Consider the following 21,402-nt stretch of genomic DNA (forward strand, 5'->3'; position numbering starts at 1 on the left):
TCCTCCCACTTCTGGAGAAGAACGCCCCCCAAGCCATATGATGACGCATCAGCAGATACTTTGGTGTCTCTGCCAGAGTCGTACATAGCAAGCACGGGAGGAGAGGATAGAGCTTTCTTTAGCGCTGCAAACGCTGCTGCCTGGTCCACATCCCAGACCCAGCAGTTTTTCTTCGAGAGAAGGTCACGGAGTGGTTTATCTTTTTCCGCTAGCTGGGGAATAAATTTTCCCAGCTGGTTGACCATACCAAGGAAACTCCTTAACTCACTCACATTTGTGGGCTCTGCCATGTCTGTGATGGCCTCTGTCTTTCTTGGGTCTGGGCGGATGCCTGCAGCTGTGATGATATGGCCCAGGAAGGCTACCTCACTCTTGGAGAGTTCACACTTGTCCACATTTAGTGTGATGCCTGCTTTTTCCAGCCTCCGCAGCACGGCGTGAAGTCGAGCGTCATGCTCTTCCTGGTCCCGCCCCCACACCAACAGATCATCGATGTGGCAGACCACACCTTCGAGCCCCTCCGTGATCTCTGCCATCCTGCATTGGAAATGTTCGGGTGCAGAGGCGATGCCAAATGGAAGACGGTTAAAATGGAACCGCCCGAAGGGTGTTATAAAAGTAGTGTACTTGGCCGATTCCTCCGTTAGTGGAATCTGCCAGAACCCCATATTGGCATCCAACTTGCTGAACACTTCAGCTCCAGTCAGTGTTCCCAGGCTCTGTTCCACTGATGGCAGAATGTACTTTTCACGGCACACGTACTTGTTTAAGCCGGTCAGATCCACACAAAGCCGTACCTTTTTTTTTTCCTTTTTAGGCACAACCACCATGCCAGCACACCAGTCTGTCGGCTCCTCCACCCTGCTGATAACGCCCAGAGCTTCCATTCGCTGGAGCTCTTTTTTAACTTCGTTCACCAGAGGTAGTGGAATCCTCCTGGGGGTCTTTACAGAATACGGCACAGCACCTGGCTTGAACTTGATGGTGTAAGGTTGCTGTAGCATGCCTAGTCCACTGCACAGCTTAGGGTAACTTGTCTTGAAAGTCTGCATGTCTATGCTATTGACACGGATGAGCAAGCCAAGGGCTTTAATGGCTGGCAACCCAAGCAAAGGTGTACTCAGGTTTTTGACTACGTAGACCTTCTCCATCGTCTGCTTAGTCCCTTTCTTTAGCATAAGTCTGGAGAACCCCGACACCTCCAAAGGAATTCGTCCAGGGCCTAATAAAGGTTTTTCTGGCTTTTGGAGAACAGGCTGCTGTGTGTTGGAAAAGATGTTGTTAAACTCTGTCTGTGATACAGCGGTGACATCTGCTCCAGTGTCGAGTTTGAAGGTAATATTTTTGTCCATTATGTCTATGTCAGCAGTCCACATATTGCCATCTGATGTCACAGAGCCCAAAAAGAAACTTTCCTCCTCTTCCTCTATACCATGCACAGCGTTTCCTGCACGGCACACACGCTGGTAGTGACCCTTTTTCCCACAGGAATGGCACTTGGCATCCTTAGCAGGGCACTCATGTTTTGGGTGAGGTGTGCCGCCACATTTGTAGCACCGGGAGCCTTTTTGGTTTTTGCTCTGACTGCTGCGTGGCTTAGCTCCATTACTATTGAACTTGTTGGATCTTGGCTTCTCCTTTTGCTGATTCCCTTTAAATACTCTATCTACGGAGCATACATCCATCTGTTTTACACTGCTGGCTTCACTCCTCAGCGTGTTTTGCTGCTTTTTGATTTCCTCTGATTGCCTTGCAATATTAATGGCTTTTTCCAAGTCCAAGTCTTTTTCCATCTGCATGCGTTCTGAGAGTCGTGTGTCAGCCAGTCCAACCACTATCCTGTCCCTGATTAGCTCATCATGCAATACCCCATAATTGCAGTGCTCTGCTAATGTATACAGAGCGGTGACGAATGCATCGACAGTCTCATTTGGCTCCTGTTTGCGCATATTAAAGCGTGCACGTTCATACACAATGTTCTTCTTCACTATGAAGAATGACTGGAAGCCATCTCTTACTTTAGTGTACTGGCACTGGTCTGCATCACTAAGCTTCAAGCCTCTCAAAACATCGTCCGCTTCATCTCCCATACAGTAAATTAAAGTATTCACCTGGTTTTCTTCGGAGCTTGCAGATAAGTTACTTGCTTGACGAAATCTTTCAAATCGTCTTATCCATTTTGTCCACTCGTGCGGCTTGGAAAAGTCGAAGGGCTCCGGCGGCTGAATGCTAAACGTAGCGGTGGGTGTGTTAGCCATCCTGCTAGCTCCTTCTCCACCGTGCTCGTCTTCTCTGTCACTCATTCGCCTTGCACACTAAAACTCTTGTTTTTACTTCCAGATGGGACGTTTCCCGTTCAGGTTACAGGCTCACAGCACTTCTGACACCATGTCGTGTTCTTACAGCAGTATTTAGTAAGAAAAAGTAAGACTCCCTCCGACTTGTCCAATACCAATTCCTTTTTTCTTTAATCAGAGCACAGCCATCCCACATGGCACCACAGCGCCACCACCTGGTAACATAACTCAAGTACTCCCATAGCATTAAACCATACTATGAATCAACATACAATAACACCACACCCACTGTAGGATTTTTTACATATGTGTTTGTAAAGTTGAAATTCTTTCTCCACCAAATAATGAAATGTTACGGTAAATGGGGTTAAGATTACTTTGTGCAGAATTTTTAAGTAGTCTAACTAGTTTTCGGCCAGTGAAATATTTGAGTTATTCCAATATATTAAAGCAGCATCTGAAACATCTCTTTCTGCAGACAAGAAAAACCTCATAAAGTAAGCAAGGGAATTATTTTAGCTCAAGAAGGTTATGAGTAGAATTTCGGTAGCTGGAATCAAATACAACTTAGGGACCAAAATGTGAACAATAAACAGTTGAGTCAACTGGACTTAGTTATTAAAACATTTACTTACTAACAACAAACAAGACAACAACTAACTATGATTAATGATATCTAAAAAATAATAGCACAACAATACACATACAACACAAAACACTAACACAAAACAAACAGTAAGAGGAATGTGAATGACGGGGAAGGGAAGGAATAGAGTACAATATTACGACGCATATATTGGGAGAATATTACATTGTAATATGGCGCTCTGGGAGGACGAAATTAGAAGACTACACCTGAAAGCAGCCGTGACTTTTGGGAAATGCCAATGTGAAAGTCTGCCAAATTAATGGTTTTAGGAAATCTAAGAATTTAGAGGAATGCACCAAGTATTCAGTGATTGGAAGGTACTTGCGTGCCCATGATGATGATGACGAAGGTGACGATGATGCGTGCGGTCCGGTTGGCCTGTGGAAGCGGGTCGGAACAACGGTGGACAGAGTGGAGCCTCAGAGTGATGGATAGCAAGTCGACTTCAAAATTCAGGAGAAGTCAAAGTGGTCCTTTCTGATGTGGTCTTTTGAAGTGGGCCTTTGCATATCATTAACTCAGCAGGGGTCTGGTACATCTTCCATCAGGGAAGGCTGAGGTCCAGATGTCTCTCACAGAGTTACATTTCCAGGTAATTTCTATAACTTTCCAAAATATTGAAATTTGGTGAACATGGTTTATCTAGGAGCATTACTGATAGATAGCTGATTAAAATGGTACCAAACATGCTCATATGTAATCGGCAGACATGTTAAAAATTATTACATTGATACTAATCAGGAGGAATAGAATATTAAAAGTAAGGCAAGAGGTAGATTAATCACAAAGTCATTGAAAAGTTCACTTGTTTGATGAAATGGATGTACATAAAAGGAGTTTTGTCCAGAATTGTGGGATGATTGTCTTTGTTTGTTTTGAGGTGAGTCCAGAGTTCCTTTGTCTGTGAATGGAATGTCTTTGAAGTGTTCCTCCAGGTTTCTGAGCTTCTTCCTTTCTGTGGTTCAGGAATCAGTCAGAATTTTTATTGCCATCAACTTGGTTCCTTGGAGGCTTGGTGGTACTTGGGGGTTTTGAGCCAGTCTTTTGCTAAGACAGGTCCAATACGCATCCTGGAGGTCTGTAGTGGGGGGAATCCTTTGAAGTCAGCTCTCGGCCTCGCTTCCTGCTGATTTGATGCTTCGCACCCCCATGCCAGATATTTCCCACATCTGGCGTGGTGTCCTGGTGTCCCTCTTGCTTCGCTGATCAAAAGGGGAGCCTGTCTCCATCCTGTGGCTACAGAGGTGCTAGGACTCCAGAGCTTTCGGTGGGGGAATAAACAAAACCCTGTCCTGGTTCTGTTTCATTGTTGATAATGGCTGGTGGATCCTACACCCACCCCTACCATTCAGGAAATCTTGGAATCTCTGGCAGGAGCCACAGTGTTCTCTGCTCTGGATCTTGCTCTGGATCTGGAACTGTGAATACTGGCAAGTCAAGATAGATCCAGAATCATGAGCTAAGATGGTGTTTATATGCCCTTGTGTCTCCAGTTTAAGGTAATGAATTTTGTTTTATAAAATGTCCCTGCCACCATCCAAAAGCTCAGGGATGTGGTACTTAGAGCACTTCAGGGAAACACTTACTTTGTGTACCTTGATGATATAATTATCTATTCCCTCTCCTGCAAACAGCATGGCAATTATGTCCAAGTGATGACACATTAGCGCAGACAGGGAGGGAAATAATTATTTAAGAAAAAACAAACTGGACTTTTTTTTGCGATAAATTAAACGGATTGTAGTGATTTCTGAAGTTGTTTGTTTGTTTGCTTCTTGATCTATTTGTTCTAGCATTGATCATGTTATAGTGTTTTCTGTTCCTTGACATGCTTACATTGAGAAAACTTTTTTTTCCCATTGTGTTAACACAGGCAGGAAAAAACACTGATCTTTTGTGGGGTTTGGCTTCTTATTTAAAAGTCATCTAAGTTAATTACTCATGATAGTGGAAGAAATTTAATCAAACTGTTGCAAGTCCAAAAGTACTGCATCACTTGCATATGGTAGTTAACCTTTTGCGTGAAATGTACCCTTTTTATGCCTCCACACTGGCAACAATGGCGGTCACAAGCATTACGCCTTTGGGTTGGCTTTAGTTGTCAAAGGTCAAAGTTCACAGTCGCCAGAACTCAAACATTAATATGTTAATTAGGAACCTTTACACAGTTGTTTAATAAATATATTAGACTATATTTTGGAACATTCAGTGCTATCTGGGTAGTCTATGATGTTGACTGCCATGCACTCAACACTGTACACTATAAATTGCATAAGGCTTGTTAGTGAGGGTCTTTTGTGTAAGTTATTGAATCTAAACATTATATTCTGTTTATGCTAAAATAATTCCTATTGTTTAGGTGACTGAAGATATGGCAGAAAACTGATGACTCTTTGCCACCTTTACCCCTCAAGTACAGCGTAACAGAACATATCTTTGACTTGTCCACGGACAGCAGGGGAACAGAAACAAACAATAAAGATCTGGTTGCCTGAGGATTAAAGTAGGAATCTCTACTAATGTTGTTTTTACCCATGTGGTGTACATCCTAACCACTCACTGTCAGGTCACTCAAAAATGATTAATTTGAAAAGGACCAACTGAAAATACTGTTATGAAGCCTACATTTCTCCACAGCAAATTTAATAAAACACTTCAAAACCAACCCTTATTTATGTTCTCAGGGGATATAGCATTTACTGCCTTGGTTCATAACACTAGGAAACACTTGTGCTTTTTCTGCCTTCTACCCTCAGACAGAATTGTTTTGGATTCTTTGGTGATAAAATTATTTTGCTTTTTTTGCTTTAAGGGCTGTTCTTCTCTCAGAACAAATTGAACACTCTCACGATAATACACCTCCAGGCAAATGTAATTCTTTATATACAGAAGCGGGGGCATGGCACGCTGATAACACATTACTGATTCATTAGCATTAACATAGTGGAAATTGATGGTAATTATGTGCACATATTAGCAAAGTCGCAACATTTTTATGCACATATTAGCAAATATGGCCTATCGTGTCGAGGGTTTAAGCAGTATAGCACTCGAGTCGCACTGCCACCATCAGGTCAAACTGGAAATTACACCATTGCTGTTCATTTTGAAAAATAAAATTGCGACCTTGCCAATGACTGTCTGATTCTGAGCATTAGACTGATCCGTTTCAGCTGCTTGATCAGTTTAATGTGGATTTTAAGTTACATTTGTGAGACTAACAGTTCACAACATATGGGCGGCCACGCCACTTCGCTGCACAGCTCTCAGTTACAGTGCTGTGAAAAGAACTGCCCTGGCTATCCATCTTGTTCTTATCTTAATGAATCAGTTGATTATCTCTAGTTTATGACAACATCACTCCTGTTATCTAAATCTTTCATTGCCTCGTGGACTGCCCTGTGATACACAGCACTGTTTACAATTACCAGACTAGCATAATCCCATTCAAACTTGTGAAGCATTAGCCACATGAAGTGTGAATGCAATTCCTGAGGCCTAAACTGCTCCGTTCTCAACAAGGCCTTTTTTTCCCAAGAGGAGAAATGTGCAGCAAAATGGACTGTAGATTTACTGCTATTGATTAAAGGATGGTATACCAAATAGATGTGGCTGTAAACAAATTATTGTGGTGTCACAAGGAATTATGGATCCCTGCATCAGATTATTTAAACCTCTAAAAGGTTAGACTGATGATTATGATAAATCGTGTTTAGCTGGATAGATAATCTATTCTTAATTATGATCAAATTGAATATGTTTGGGAGGCATTACATTCTGGCCTGTGGCCTTATAAGACGCTATTAGTGGAGGGAGAGGGAGCGAATGAGAGGGTTTTGTTTTGTGAGAAACAGGTCGACAGCCTTTCAAACATTGTTAGAAGTGATGGGCCGTGATCTGCCGAGAGCAGCCTCTGCCCACAGCTGATAAATGGAAATGCTGAGGATTAGTTGTGTCCCTGTGGGCAATGCCATCCAATTCACTGTGATCATACATGTGTTTGTGTGGGATAGTTGTTATGCAGTGAATGCGTTGCAAGCATACACCCACCAGCACCGAGCAACGAAATGCCTCTTATATGTCCCAACAGCATTATCCCTGTTTGATCAGGATAAAAGTGCTAATCTAAAAAAAAAAAAAAAAACATGAACAACCTAGCTAGCAATTTTTTTAAAAATGTTGTTGTTGTTGTGTTTACTAACACAGACAGGTTTAAAAAGTCTTCCATGGAAACCAGCTTCCACAGATGTCATTCTTAATTCAGTCACATGTTTTTCATGCAGAAATCATCCTAAACTAAGCCAAACTAAATCCAATCCACCCACCTGGAAGTGGTGAAATAACCTGAGAAAATGAATGTGTTGCCCTTTATCACATAAGTTTTGACATATAACTACAAAGAATCAATTCACTAATAAGAGTCTCAGTATCTGATTTATATGGGATTTATTTTAAAAATCCAGATTCAGAGGTGTATTTAGTTAAATAACAAGGTAAAATAGCTTATGCTTTTCTTATGTTTCTCCTGTTTGACAAGCACTAATAACATTCCTTCTGTGGCAGTAATAGTAATTGTAGATATTAACAGTTTCTTCGTGGTGAGTTCCAAGCCAATTTCACAGCGAAAAAAAAAATTCCATGCCAATATATCCACAATGCAATTTTTTAGTAGTATTACAGTTAAAGATTTCTACAATTTATCTATCACTAGCCAACAATGTTTACGAAAAGGAAATATTATGTTCTACAATATATATATTGCTATTGTAATGTGAATTGACCAGTGAGTGAATCTGCTAGCTCCGTTATGCTGATGGTTTGGGTCCCCTTGTTGCCTTAGAGGAAAGAGTCACTGCAAATCATAAAGTAGTACTGAGTTATCACCTTTATCATAAGACAAAACAGTTTTGTCTTGGCTCAAGTGGTCTCTTAAAAGATAGATGACAATGAGTCACTGAATTGTTTGATAAATCTGAATATGATGTGAATCATACGATACAGCCTTTGCAGTCACCAAATCTCAACCTAACTGAACACTTATGGGAGACTTTAGACCAGCATGGCCAACAGTGCTATCCATCACCATTACTCTCCAATGGAATCCTGAGGCATGCTGAAGCTGTACTGCACCAATCTAAATACAGCACGAACATCATCAGTCACTACAGAAATCTCACATCTCTTGGAGAATACAGTCAAAGGAGGTCAGATATTTCTAAATATCTGACCTGTCCCCCTGACCCTCAGCCTCTGACTTCATCAGTGCAAAAGAATTAAAGTATTTGTTTCTTGAAGATCTAATAAATTCCAGTTTCTACTGCATATTTGAAGTCCACAGTCAGTTTAATACTAGAAATTTATCTCTATGTAATGTGTAACCTAATTTCTCAAGCCTTGGCTCTACTGACTTAGAGGACACATCAGAAATGATTTCAGAAAATGACAACCAATTCCATATTCCATACATGATAGATGGAGAGATCCTGGAAGACACAACAACAAAATAACAAGAACAAAACAGGAAAACACAAACCAAAGATGACCACTCTGACAGAGGTCTGCAGTATTAATAGTGTTTGCAAATTATTAATGTAGTATTATTGTGTGGATTTGGAATGTGTGTGTGTGTGTGTGTGTGTGTGTGTGTGTGTGTGTGTGTGTGTGTGTGTGTGTCCATGTTTTTGCTACATTGTGGGGACCAAATGTCCCCACAACTGTAGGAAAACCGAAAACTATGTCACTTGTGGGGACCTCATTTTGGTCCCCACAAGTTTAAACAGTGTTTTCTTGGCCATGTTGTTGTTACTGAAAAAAATAAAAGTACAAAAACGTTTCTTTAGGGTTAGACATTGTTTTGGTTAGGGTTAGGGTTTGGTTAGGGTTAGGGGTTAGATATGAATGGGAGTCAATGGTATGTCCCCACAATGATAGCAAGACAGACACGTGGGTGTGGGTGTGTGTGCGTGTGCGTGTGTGTGTGTGTGTGTGCGCTTACTCAAAGCATGAAACAATTTGTGATCAACATCAAAGTGAGTCTTTATTTTTCTTATCTGTTCCCTACAGCCCTCTAATTATACATTCATGCCTTCCTGCACCAAGCAGCAAAGTTGGGAATTCAATTTTCTTATGCACAGAAACACACATTCCAACTGAGATGGAGAGGACATGTTTTGGAAAGAAAAGAATCCATCACTCCATTCTATGGAAATTCGCTTAGAAGTGTATGAATGATGGCATTTCCTTGATGTGGAGAGATGGTGCATGAGAAAGACACAGTACCCCCAGAGGCAATGCCGCATTCAAGGGCAACAACAAAACCAGAATGACAGCAACCTGATCAGCTAAACCTGACATCAGCATTAGGTTAAGCTGCCATGCACAGAGCAAATTCACTCACTGAGAGCAGATACTTCATTGGCTATTTAGGTTATTAAAAAATTAAAAATGGAAAAAGATTGGCATTTCAAGATATCTGACAAATATGCAGCATTAGACTGTCTTCAAGGGATAAACTCTTCTCAGTCTCACACTGAATGCTCATCTAGTGCTATCACTGCATCTTCAATGAAAGGGTTTTGATTGTAAAGTAATATTTATTTTGGTATAAATAATTGCAGAAGCAATTTGGAATAATGAAAGAAAACCAAGAAATAAAACAAACAGTAGAAAACATTGCAATAGAGTAGAAAACAGTGATATGTGACAGTGTATTGGTAAACTCAATTGACAATCACATTTTGTTTTACGGAGACAATCAGGTTTCATCTTTATTGCAATTACTGCCTCATCCTGATGTTCAGTTCTAGAATCTTTTAGAAGACTGACATTTAATGAAACCTGAATAAAATAGCAACAGAGATGCACCTGCAGCCCAGCAAACTTTTAGCTGGAAGTATGAGCAGCTTAACTTGATCTTTACCCTTGGGCACAGGCCAATTTTAGGAAGTGAGGTTTTGGCATTTTAATTTTATTTGATTTCACCTTGTACTATTAGGATGTCAGTATCGCACAAGTGTAAAACTAAAACCTAGTGAAGGTGATTCCAGCTGAAGCGGTAGGAGTACGGTGTCTCACACAGATGTACATACATCAGCACACATGCAGCTCCACACTTCTCTGAACACTCCTGAACAAATTGAGAGAGACATTTTTGACTCTGTAACTCACTTGATTTCCTCATTAATGAACATGTCAATATGTCTCTTAAAAGCATCTGACGGAGCTAATGAAGCCTCAGCACATTCACTCATCCTCCAAATCCTGCCATTGAAAATCTATCAGCACTGACAAAAGCATGTGCATGCGTGATTTCTGTCCTTGCTTGTCAGTTTGCCTACTCCATCATTTCATTTTTCATCATTTTCATTTTCATTTTTTTAAACAGTGCATTGTGTTCTGCATCCTGATTGGCTAAGGGACTGACCAACGTGAACAGTCTCCGCGCCTCGTCTCCTCTGCCATACAGGCCAGCGCTGCCTGCTGTGGAGTGCTGGATCATTTCTCTCCTTGGTCTCCATGTAGTGAGACACCCTGAACGACGGAGCCGACGGAGCAGCCTTATTCTTTTCCCCCACCGTCAACCGGACAGTGGACGTGGTCCCCAGCCGTCTCTGGCCACCGCAGCCGCGTCCCCCAGGAGAAGAGCACTGGCACGAGCCTTCCCCACCCCCGACCCCTCCAATTGATTCAGCCGGCCCGCTCTCTGAGGCAAGAGTACCGCCACGGCGTCCACCTGGCTGCAGCTGCAGCGCTCCCCTAAGTGCAGTATTGTATAATAAGGTAAATAAAAAAGCTGACTACTTCACGGATTTCACCTATTGCGGGTTCTTTTTGGAACGTAACCCCCGCGATAAACGAGGGTTCACTGTATATTCACCTAAACATGGCTTGTCATATCAACGTCTGTGTAGATTGGCAATGTTGAAATTGAAATCCTTGTTTAGAAGCCTTAACATTTAAAATTCTGACACGTGAGCTTGACAAGTCTTTCTTGTACAGGATCTATAGTATGCATCAGTGGGCATCGCAGAATTGAAACAAAAAATTATGAAGCAATCAGTGAACATTGTTAATATGGGTTTCAGCGAATAATGTCTGATGTTGGTCAAATTCAGATTCACAGTTACATAGTGAGAGATGTATAGTGCTATACACTGAAGTGTGTAAATTGACATGAAGACATAAAGACAAACACTAAACATTACCATTACTAAAGAAAATTAATTTTGTCCCCAGTATGATTGAATGTAGCACAAGTTTTATATCTGTATACTTGCGTCGATGTTGGGCAAATGGAACATTACATCCTTAGCTGCTGTCTTTTGCAGGACAAAGACAATGCACACATTAAATGTCAAACTTTCACATGTCGAAGTAATAGTAGCCAATAAGATGTACTGTACAGCGAGACAGTACATTTTTAGCTGTTTTTAGTTATTTGGAACCTCGGATATATCACCATTAGGTCGATTGCAGTGCTTAGGAAGTCCAAGTAAAGATAGTACTGACTTTTCCATACAAAGAAAATGTCCATTCACATACTTGTCTATGTGTATGGCAGTTATGAATAGCATTTGTCATGAATGAAGTGACATTTTATCATTATGGACTATGCAACTCAAGGCTCTCCCACCTTTTACTACTGTAAAGCATTAACTGCTTTGTAAATGTGTATATTTAATGTTTACTTATATCATGCCCCAAGGGGTAGGAAATGAACCTGGGCCTTGTGAAGAGTTTTGAAAAAATCACGTAATTGCTTTGTCTGACTAAACAGTTTAATATGAGCACCACTGAGGGCAAGTCTACAGAGAGAGCCTGTTTAATATGCACCATGGCAGCTTCACCTCTTGCAGCGCAAAGGAAATAATCATCTCTGGCACTGTAGACATATATGTGCTGCAATCTATGCTCCGTGGATATTGTAATATGTTTATTACTAAGCAAGCAAAATGCCTCTCATTATTTCACAAACATCACCTAGAGAGTTTACCTTGAACACAGCACTGGGGTTGCATTCATCTCCACAACACTGGATCAGGTTTCCTTGTAATAATAAAAAAAAAACATTTCTCATTGTATTTTCTCTTGTGAGATCTTTTCCTGTTATTACCCATAATATCAGGACCCTTTTTCATTGATCTTCTCTTAATATGCTCGGATCTGCTGCTGTTATATTGAGCGATTTTCTCATCAGATTCTCTTTTTCAGTTACGCCCAGAGCAAAACAAATAAAAACATATTTTCATCACTCTTGAACAATACCAGAAAACCACGCAAAAAATGAGCAAGATGAACTTTATTGAAATAAAAGAAAAACAATTCAGGTTAGCAAGATAGTCATCAAAACACTTTGCTAAGATCTCCACATGAGTTATAATAGTGCAACTTAATGTCCACCAAAGACATTACTTGCTTAGGTAACTTTCCCACTCCGCCACACTTGAATCTTATATTTCTCCGTAAGGCCTTTACTTGTCACACATACCATATACATGTGAATTTTTCTGTGGAGTTGTATGTGATTTATTGTGAGTGACCCAGTCAACTATTGACCCTTTACATTTAACATTTTTTCTTTCTTTTTCCTATTTATTTATTTGCTTGCTGGATTGCTTGCATTTGGTTACTGAAAAAATACACTGTCCTGAATAATTACTCTGTCAAGGAATGTGGTGAAGTTATGTGATGATCAATTTATGTTTGTCCGTGTACAACATTACTCAAAAACAGAATAATGGGTTCGGATGAAATTTTCAGGGAAGGTCAGAAATGATACAAGGACCAAGTGATTAGATTTTGGCGGTGATGCAGCTTATAGCCTGGATCCATGGATTTGTTAAAGATTTCTGTATCATTGTGAGGTAGCGGCACAGCGTCACTGTAAATATTACACCAGTGAACACTACCTCAGCTGCCTGCTGACGATCACATGATTGCAATCCTACTACAAATCTACCGCTCTGGACTTATCTGGACTTAACCATTAGAAATGATACAAGGAACAACTGATTAAATTGTGGAGGTGTTTCCGAGTCCCATCAATTCCCGCCTCCTGCTACATATTTCGGTATATAACATTCACATGCAGAACACACGCCTGTGCTCAGCCAAGTCATTTTGTTTGTGGGTACATCTGTATTAAATGGACACATTCTGTGTTGCTGTGATTTCTGATCATCAATCACTAATAAACACAAAACTACTGATACTAATAAAACTAATAAATACAAAAATGTGCTGCATTTCTGACAACGCCTTATGGGGGGCTCAACAACCTTGGTGGAGTACTGCGCTCTCTAAGGGTTTTTCGAGGTAAACTTTTTTAGGAGCAACTACTCTTATAGGACCTTTACAAAATGAAGTCAGTAAATTATCCAAAGCAACACGGGGACTGTTGCTGATTTCTTACGTCTTCTTATTTTTTTGTAAGTTTAGAACACTGCAAGCAAAATTCAATTCAGCTCCTCTGTATTGGGTAGGTACATAAATCTCATACAGTAATACAAAGACAAATGAAACCAAAAGTGATTTGTGAAGTGGGTGAACTGTCCAGAATTTTAAAATGCTTTACAGTTAGGCACCGACGACAAAACAGGCTTTGTTACAGGAGAACTTTTGGAAAAATGTAGAAAACAAAAGTAGCACTACATTTTGCGCAGCATTTCAGCTTCTTTCATTAATTTCATGCATTGCACTCTGTAAAAACAATGAAATTTGCTTGAGTTTTGAATATGTCTGATCAAGGTAAGGTCTGACTGCTCCAGTTTTGCCTCAGATGCCAGTCACCAGTCCTACATTTAGTATTAACTTATCATTATGTGACAACCACAATGATGTCACTGTGACAGGTGTTTCAGCTTCAGCATTGTGACTCACTGAACAGCAGATTCAGTAGATTTTAGGACATGTGAAGGCTTTCAGTACTGTATTTAAGGATTTAGCACTCACCTGAAGCACGAGGCTACCTAATTTTACATGAGCTGCTAGCTTCAAAAGACAGGAAAAGAACTGTGTTGTCTGCTGCAGCCTTGTAGTAGTGGTTGTGTAATTTCAGACAGTCATAGTTCCAGCACAGTGTTGGACTGGGGATGGATGGATGGATGGATCGGTTGGATGGATTACAAAGACTTTTTGCAGAGACATTTCTGGTCTTCAGATGATGAGCCATCCCTAACCCTTAGATGAATATGTGGTTCAAAAATGACTCGGTGAGGTCATTTTCTTGTAATATCTTTGGAATGAAAAGTTATTTCACATTCCAGGTATTCTTCAAAAACATGCTTTTGATATCATTCCATTTAAATTAAAGTTACCTTTTTAAGAAGCTAGTTATAATGTTCGTATTACTACCTCAAGCTTCCGTAAGTGGGTCAAAAATGACTCGCATTCATTTCCCATAGAAATTCATGGAAATCTGTAATTCTTATTAATTGTAACTGTCAGGAATATATTTACTGTTGACCACACACACTATGTCAGAAGTGTCACCAATCAGGAAGATTGTTTTACACAGCAAGACCTAAAACTTACAAGTATCATCTACAGTTTTTTTTACCTCAGAAAAATGATGTCATCAAATTGATATTTTTCAACATATTTGGACATTCATGACTCTTGTGTGAAAGACTGTGTTATTATTATGTATCGTCAAATTAGCCTATTTTATAGTTAGCTAACACTAGTTAGCTAACTCAGCTTGCAAAACATACTGTTGCTTTTATGCTTTTTGTCATGACTGCTCGGTTTACAAGAGAAATGGTCACCCAGACGCTGGATGATGGAGAGGCAGTTATGGGATTGGACTCAGAATCGTCTGGCTGGAGGTGTTGGTCGTCCACCTGGAAATTCATCTCTCCTAACTGAACAGGATCAATCAGACACAGAAGATTTCTCTGATGAGTCCTCTTTAGAAGACAGTGAAGTCCAAACCACATCCAGCAGCAGACTGAGCCATAATGTCTACAAAATGGATGTTGACATTCTTCTATTGCTGGTCTGTGTAATAATTATTAATAATTTGCCTTTATTTGTCACAAAAACATTACAGCACTGTGAAATGTTATGTTTCGCTTATCCCGATCATGGGATGAGCGCAGGGTCAGCTATAGTACAGCACCCCTGGAGCAGGAAGGGTTAAGTGCCTTGCTCAAAGGCCTGACAGTGGTCGTATCAGGGTTTGAACCACTGATCTTCTAATCAGTACTCCAGAGACTTAACCATTATCAAAATGTTCAAAATCTGTTATAAAGTGAAAAATAAACATATTTCAAGCAAGAAATCAGTTTTGTGTGGGCTAAAATGTAATACAAACAATAATACCAAAATGACACAAAATCCAAATTGATTCTATATGGGTCATTTTTGACCCACTTATGGAACAGTGTAGGGTCCAATCATTCGTGCATCTAAAGGTTCATTTGGTGATCCTTCAATGTCTCCAACACCATTATGGTTTTTAACAAAATTTTTCTCTCAAAAACGATCATCATAAAGTGCTACCATTCAAATCAAACTTCCATTTCGTCAAAAATGTGTGATCCACAAAGCAGATAGCAGTCAGTTCAGCATTCTATGTATGTTGGCCAAAATTGTGGCAGTTGCAGACTTTTATTTTAGTTGCACTCCTACTAATGTGTCAAGGATTTATTTGCTTGGCTTATTGCACGTAACTGCACAGTTGGTTTTGGCCCACAAAAACAAATCCAAATTGCTTTAATGTACACACATATGTTCAGGATGAACTGATGAGCGTCAGGAATCTCAGAAGATCAGTGTGGTCAGCATGAAGCCTCATACTGACCACACTGATCAGCAGCAACTCAGGCCAGAAATACAGAAACTGAAACTACATGCTACACATTACACAGAACTACACAACAAGGAACCCAGCAAAAGAGAGGGGTAACTTAGCTGGCAGCCGAAGGAGCCAATGGAGTTTGGCCAGCGGCATGGGAGCTGTGATGGAGCCTTCGACAGGTGCAGGTCAGGTGAAGATTCCAATGAGGTGACCTGATGAGACCAGAGTGGAGATGGCAGGTGCAATCTGTAACCCAGACAGGAGGTGAACGGAGCAAGCAAGCAGAGCAGGCAGGGTTGGTCACAGACTGAACAAGGAGAAACAGTTTAGAAGCATGAACTGAGAACAAAAACTACTCAGTAGTGGCTGGGTTGACTAACTGAGGTTATTCAATGATCAACGGCATCGTGCCATGGTCTGAGCCTGGCATTTATGGTGCAGAAGTAAATATTAGCAGATCGACTACTCTGCTGCTCGTGTGCTCACTCAGGTAAAAATCCAATGGCCTGCACCTACAAAAAATACACACACATGCACGCACAAGCACGCACATGCACACACATACATGCACACACACTTCACTCATGGCCACATGAAGGACAAATAGGGAGGGAGAAGGTGGGGAAGAGAGAAAGCTCCAACTAAGCAAAGCTAGATGTGAAAGGCATGATAGACCCCTCCAATCTGATCATTGTCTCTGATGACCAGGCTTTGAAGTAAAGTCCACCCAGCAGACTACTAGTTCTGGTTCTCATTGTGGTTCTCTGGAGTCCCAGAGCCTCATGGCTTTGCAACCCTCCAGACTGACAAATGTCAATGAATTTGTTTCTCATTTCTTCTTGTATGTCTTTAGAATGTGACATTATGTGCTCTTTTTTGAGACCCTTTAGCTAATTCACAATGCCAGAAAGGTTCTATTTAGTGATGTTTAGATTCAGCAAGCCTGGCCGTAGTCATATGCGAGTGTGGCTGGTAAAACTGAACTTAGTTGCCGAATAAATTTGATTATTTGGTAGACTGGTTGCTAAGGGTGAATTGTTTTTTTTTGTTGTTTTTTTTTTGCATAAGCAAGGTGGGGCTGGACAGCATTTTTCCTTCAGTAACTGAAAAGTCAATTAATGTGAATCTAAATTCTTTATAAACCATGACACTATTGAAAGACTTTAGACCTTTGGAAAGGTTAGAGGTAAGGTATTTATCTTCACCATTTAGTTCCCTCTTCAAAATTTTAACACTGAGGTGTGACGTCTTTGCAGATTATATGAAGTTGCTAAAAGCTGAAGTATGCAGGATATTTTGATGTCATTGGGCAATAATTCAATGCTGAACTTTCGCCATATTGTCTTCTAAGTGGTCTGAGAAGAAACTAGACTGGTGCTCCACTTCCTAACTCCATTTTTAAGCTTTAGGAAAACTAGACCAGGATGGAACATTTCAGTCATTCTCAAAGCATTTCACTGATCCGATGAGATAGGATAAATGGCACCAAGATCCAGGGAGAGAGTAGGATGTGCTGGTTCAATGGGCTAAACAGAAGACTTCTACTAATAAGAATATGGTTTTAGTCCTGGGTGAAGCCACAAATGAGTGTTGATTTTTACCTTGATTACATTTTGAGCGTATGAAGTGTGTACTTGTGTGGTGAGTGATCCTTTTCTTTGTTCGTTTTTCTTCCAAGGAGATCATTCCTTTACAACTTAATATGACTTCATTGTAACTCTTTGCCATTGCGTCCACTAGAAAGTGTATAATCTATGTGAAGATGTGTAGACCTATGAAGTCTCTACCTCTCCATACCTTTCTGCTCTGGCAGCTTCAGCTCATTAACAAACCTGTGACATTGTGAACCAACTGTAGTCTACACAAGAATAAACATTAGAAAAGTGAGATTTTTATGATCCCTGCTCCTGCCCTTCTTTCTCCTTCTCCTTCCTATATCATCTTGTCCCTCTGGCTTCCTCTGTTTGCACCTGTTGGTCTCTGTCTGTCTGCCTTCTCCCTTTGTCTCTCTCACTCACTCTCCTGCAACACTTGTCTGCATTCTGCTGATTGCTGTGACAGGAGTCAGCTGCAGTAATCAGGCCAGTCAACTCACCTGCGTACACTCACACCTCCAGGTATTTAAGCTCTGTTCATTCACTTACTCTCCACCAGATCACAGACTCAGTTCTCTGATGGATTCTGTTTTCCCCCACCTAGCTCTGCTTTCCTCTCAACGACTTCAGCCCCCCATAGTCTGAGTTCTCCTGACAGACTCAGTTTCACCCTTAAGGATTTCCATCAGTTCTTGTATCATCTCCAGAACACAATACTCACCCATGGACCTAGCTCTCCCCCTGGATTTCCGTCTGTACCGTTTCTGTCTCCAATGTGTCTTCTCCTGCCTTGTCTTGTTGTTGGTCTTTGGATTCCCTGTGCCTGCTTCCCTGCCCCATATAGCTTAGCTTCCCTGGTTTTTGTAAGTACTCTGTTTTGTTGCCTGGTTCAGTTTATTCCTGTTTGTTTTTTGTAGTTCAGCTGTGGGTTTTGTAGGCTTAGTAGTGTAGCTTATTTTAGTACTAGATTTGGTTTAGTTTTTCCCCTTGGTTTCTCTTTTCTGTATTGGTTTAGTTCCTGTTTTGTTTGAATAAAAACCTGTTTTCTATTTGCCACCTGTCTGCCATATCTGTGCTTGCGCCTGGGTTCTCCAATGCCCCATTGTATGCTTTTCTTTCTTCTTTTAGAGTAGTGTGGTCCCAGAGCCTCACCTCCCTGCACACATTTGCAGTAACCCTCCTCCCACAGCAAGACATACACTTTTACAATTGGCAGCTCTTTCTTCCATGACTACAGCCTGCCTCCAAAAAAGCTCAGTGGATCTGTCAAAACTCAAAATGTTCTTTCAGCCATATGATGAAGTGTGACTGACTGGTCTTGTTGAGTCACAAATGCACGGAAACATCCTGATTAATACTGTCCTTCCATGACATCATGCTTTGGAGATTTCCAAAAAAAGTTAGAGGTTGCTGACAGCAGGCACATAAAGTTCAGTTACATGTGTTTTTTTTTAAATAACTGAGCAGGATGAAGTATCATCATATTGTGCATCTTTCTATCTGCAGTCACTGCAATGAGAAAACTCACCCACTAGGGAACAACATGTCAAAGTAAAATACCTCTAAATATTGGAGGATGTCGGTTTTCTTGTTGCCAAAGTCTCCTTGGACACTGAACCCAAAGTTGCTGCCAATGAAAGGTGAGCGTCTTGTATGGCAGCTCTAATGCCATTGTTGTGTTTATGTGCATCGGAAACACCGTAAAAGCCTTTAAGTGGCATTGAGGTAGAAAAGCATTATACAAGTGCAGACCATTTAACCATTTTTTTGTGTGACTTGTAGGTGTGGACCATTGTTTTGTTTTTTTTTACCTTAGTGAGCACACTAACGGCAGAGTGCTAATATTCAGAGAGAGAGAGAGACGGGGGTCCTGCTGATGGATGGGTGGATGGCAGAGTGACGGTGAACAGATGGAGGCTCTGATAGATTGCAGCAACATTAAATGTGAAAAAGGAACCGGGGCCCTCGGTCAGGAAGCAGGAGATGCAGCAGTTTTGATGCCATGTAGTTCTCCCATTTCAGCGCCACATTTATTGGCACGACTGTTTATCTGCATAAGCAGAGAAGTGAATATCAACTGTCAAAACAACAAATTTGTCAATGAGAACATCCTCCTCTCCCTGTGATTTACCTCTGTGTCTCACTCTCATGTTTCTTTCTAGTTTCTTCATTCCATCCAACTCTGAGACACAAAGTAGATTTTACGTCTGAGTTACTGAGATGATTTTTCCTAGATGTCTTACATTCATGGCAAAAGTTTGTGTTTTAACTGGGACTGGGACTTTAACATGTTCATTTCTGCTAATTAAAAAAAAAAAATGATGCATTTAATCGCACCTTTCTCAGATCCCTAATGTCTGGCAAACCAGTAACATTGATGAACACTCCAGCCCAGTAGGGGACTGTAATGAACCTAAAGTCTTTTTTTCCAGCCGCGAAGAAGATGCACAAGATGTCAGCGCACAAGAAAGTTTGATGAGCAGTGATGGAAGACAAGACCGCATTGCTTTGCTTTAAAAGTTTTCTCAAAAACTCTTCTCAATGACAGCTTGGATAAAAACGTGGTTGTGTATAAATTGTGCAACAAAGAGTTTGCTTATCACTGCAGCATTTCAAAAGGTGTTGGTGTTAGCACCAGAGCTAGCATTAACTACAACAGTCCCGATAGCAGCAAATGGTGCGGCTATTCCATAATACACCCCTTTTCAAGACATTGAAAGTGCTTGAGTTCATAAAAAGCCTTAAAATGTTGAATATAATCACTATAATTACACTTGAAGTTTACAATAATCAATGTAGTAGACAGATGAAAAATGTAGATAAATAGAAATAATACCATCATTTTTGTTATTTAAGTTCACGTATATGTTTATTCATCAATTCAGTCATCAACCAAAATTTATTTGAATTGAAAAAATTGTTGTCAAATACTGCCATTTGACAAAAATGTGATAAATCACGAGTAATTTGATTCATTTTTTAAAATTGTGCCCCACCACTAGTTTTAACAGAATCTCTGGGGTGAATCACCGATGTCAGAGAGAGGTCATACTTTTATATAAAATCAGCCACTTTGGTGTTTGAAAAGGGAATGAGAGAATCACCACTGAGCACCCTGTAAATATCAATCAAATTAATCAAAGATATATGAATGAAATGAATGTAGACACTCTGCCCAAGACACACTCTTGGGCAGAGTGTGTCTTGCAGAACTTTCTCTGCCCAAGAAAGTTCCTTGAAGGAACTTTCTTAAAGTCCAGTGGATTGATTTAAACAACTTTGGATAACCATGACCTGGATGAATGAGAACCTACACAGATATAGTAAAACAAAGAATACAGTGTCTACATCCTGTACCGACCAATCACAGCTTCCCATCTTTCATGAAATATTTTGTTTTGCTTTTTTTGGCATGTTTGTTTTAGATAGAATAAGAATGTTGGCAGACAGAAAATATTCTTCTTCTAATAATTTGACTCATTTCACTTCTGAGGAAGCAGCTGTTTCCTAGAAATTGTGTTTTCACACAACTAAACTGTGACAGCAACTACTTTCTAAAGCAAAGGTAACTGCACAATGGAGAAACTTAGTTAATTTGTGTATTTATATATATATATATATATATATATATATATGCATCATCCATCCTCAATATACCGCTTTATCCTCAGTATGGTCATGGGGGGTGCTGGAGTCTATCCCAGCTGACTCAGGTGAAGGCAGGGGACACCCTGGACAGGTCACCAGTCTGTCACAGGGCTACATATACAGACACACAATCACACTCACATTCACACCTACGGACTATTTAGAGTAACCAATTAACCTCAGCATATTTTTGGACTGTGGGAGGAAGCCGGAGTACCCGGAGAAAACCCACGCATGCACAGGGAGAACATGCAAACTCCATGCAGAAAGATCCCAGGTCCAGGCCGGGATTTGAACCGGGGATCTTCTTGCTGCAAGGTAAAAGTGCTAACCACTACATGTATATACACACGTGGACAAAATTGTTGGTACCCCTCAGTTAAAGAAGGAAAAACCCACAATTCTCACTGAAAT

At 40.5% G+C, this 21,402-nt stretch overlaps 1 long non-coding RNA gene across 1 annotated transcript in view; it reads left to right on the forward strand.

The window, feature by feature from the left end:
• The window catches only part of LOC127535699 (uncharacterized), an 89,431-nt gene extending 75,155 nt beyond the window's left edge, over nucleotides 1-14,276 (forward strand). Inside the window, exon 3 of the long non-coding RNA XR_007944555.1 lies at nucleotides 10,331-14,276. This is a non-coding gene — a long non-coding RNA (uncharacterized LOC127535699). The remainder of the gene's footprint in view (nucleotides 1-10,330) is intronic.
• Nucleotides 14,277-21,402: the final 7,126 nt, after the last annotated feature.

This window comes from Acanthochromis polyacanthus, chromosome 10 (genome assembly GCF_021347895.1).
Source record: "Acanthochromis polyacanthus isolate Apoly-LR-REF ecotype Palm Island chromosome 10, KAUST_Apoly_ChrSc, whole genome shotgun sequence".
In the NCBI taxonomy this organism is placed as follows: Eukaryota; Metazoa; Chordata; class Actinopteri; family Pomacentridae; genus Acanthochromis; species Acanthochromis polyacanthus.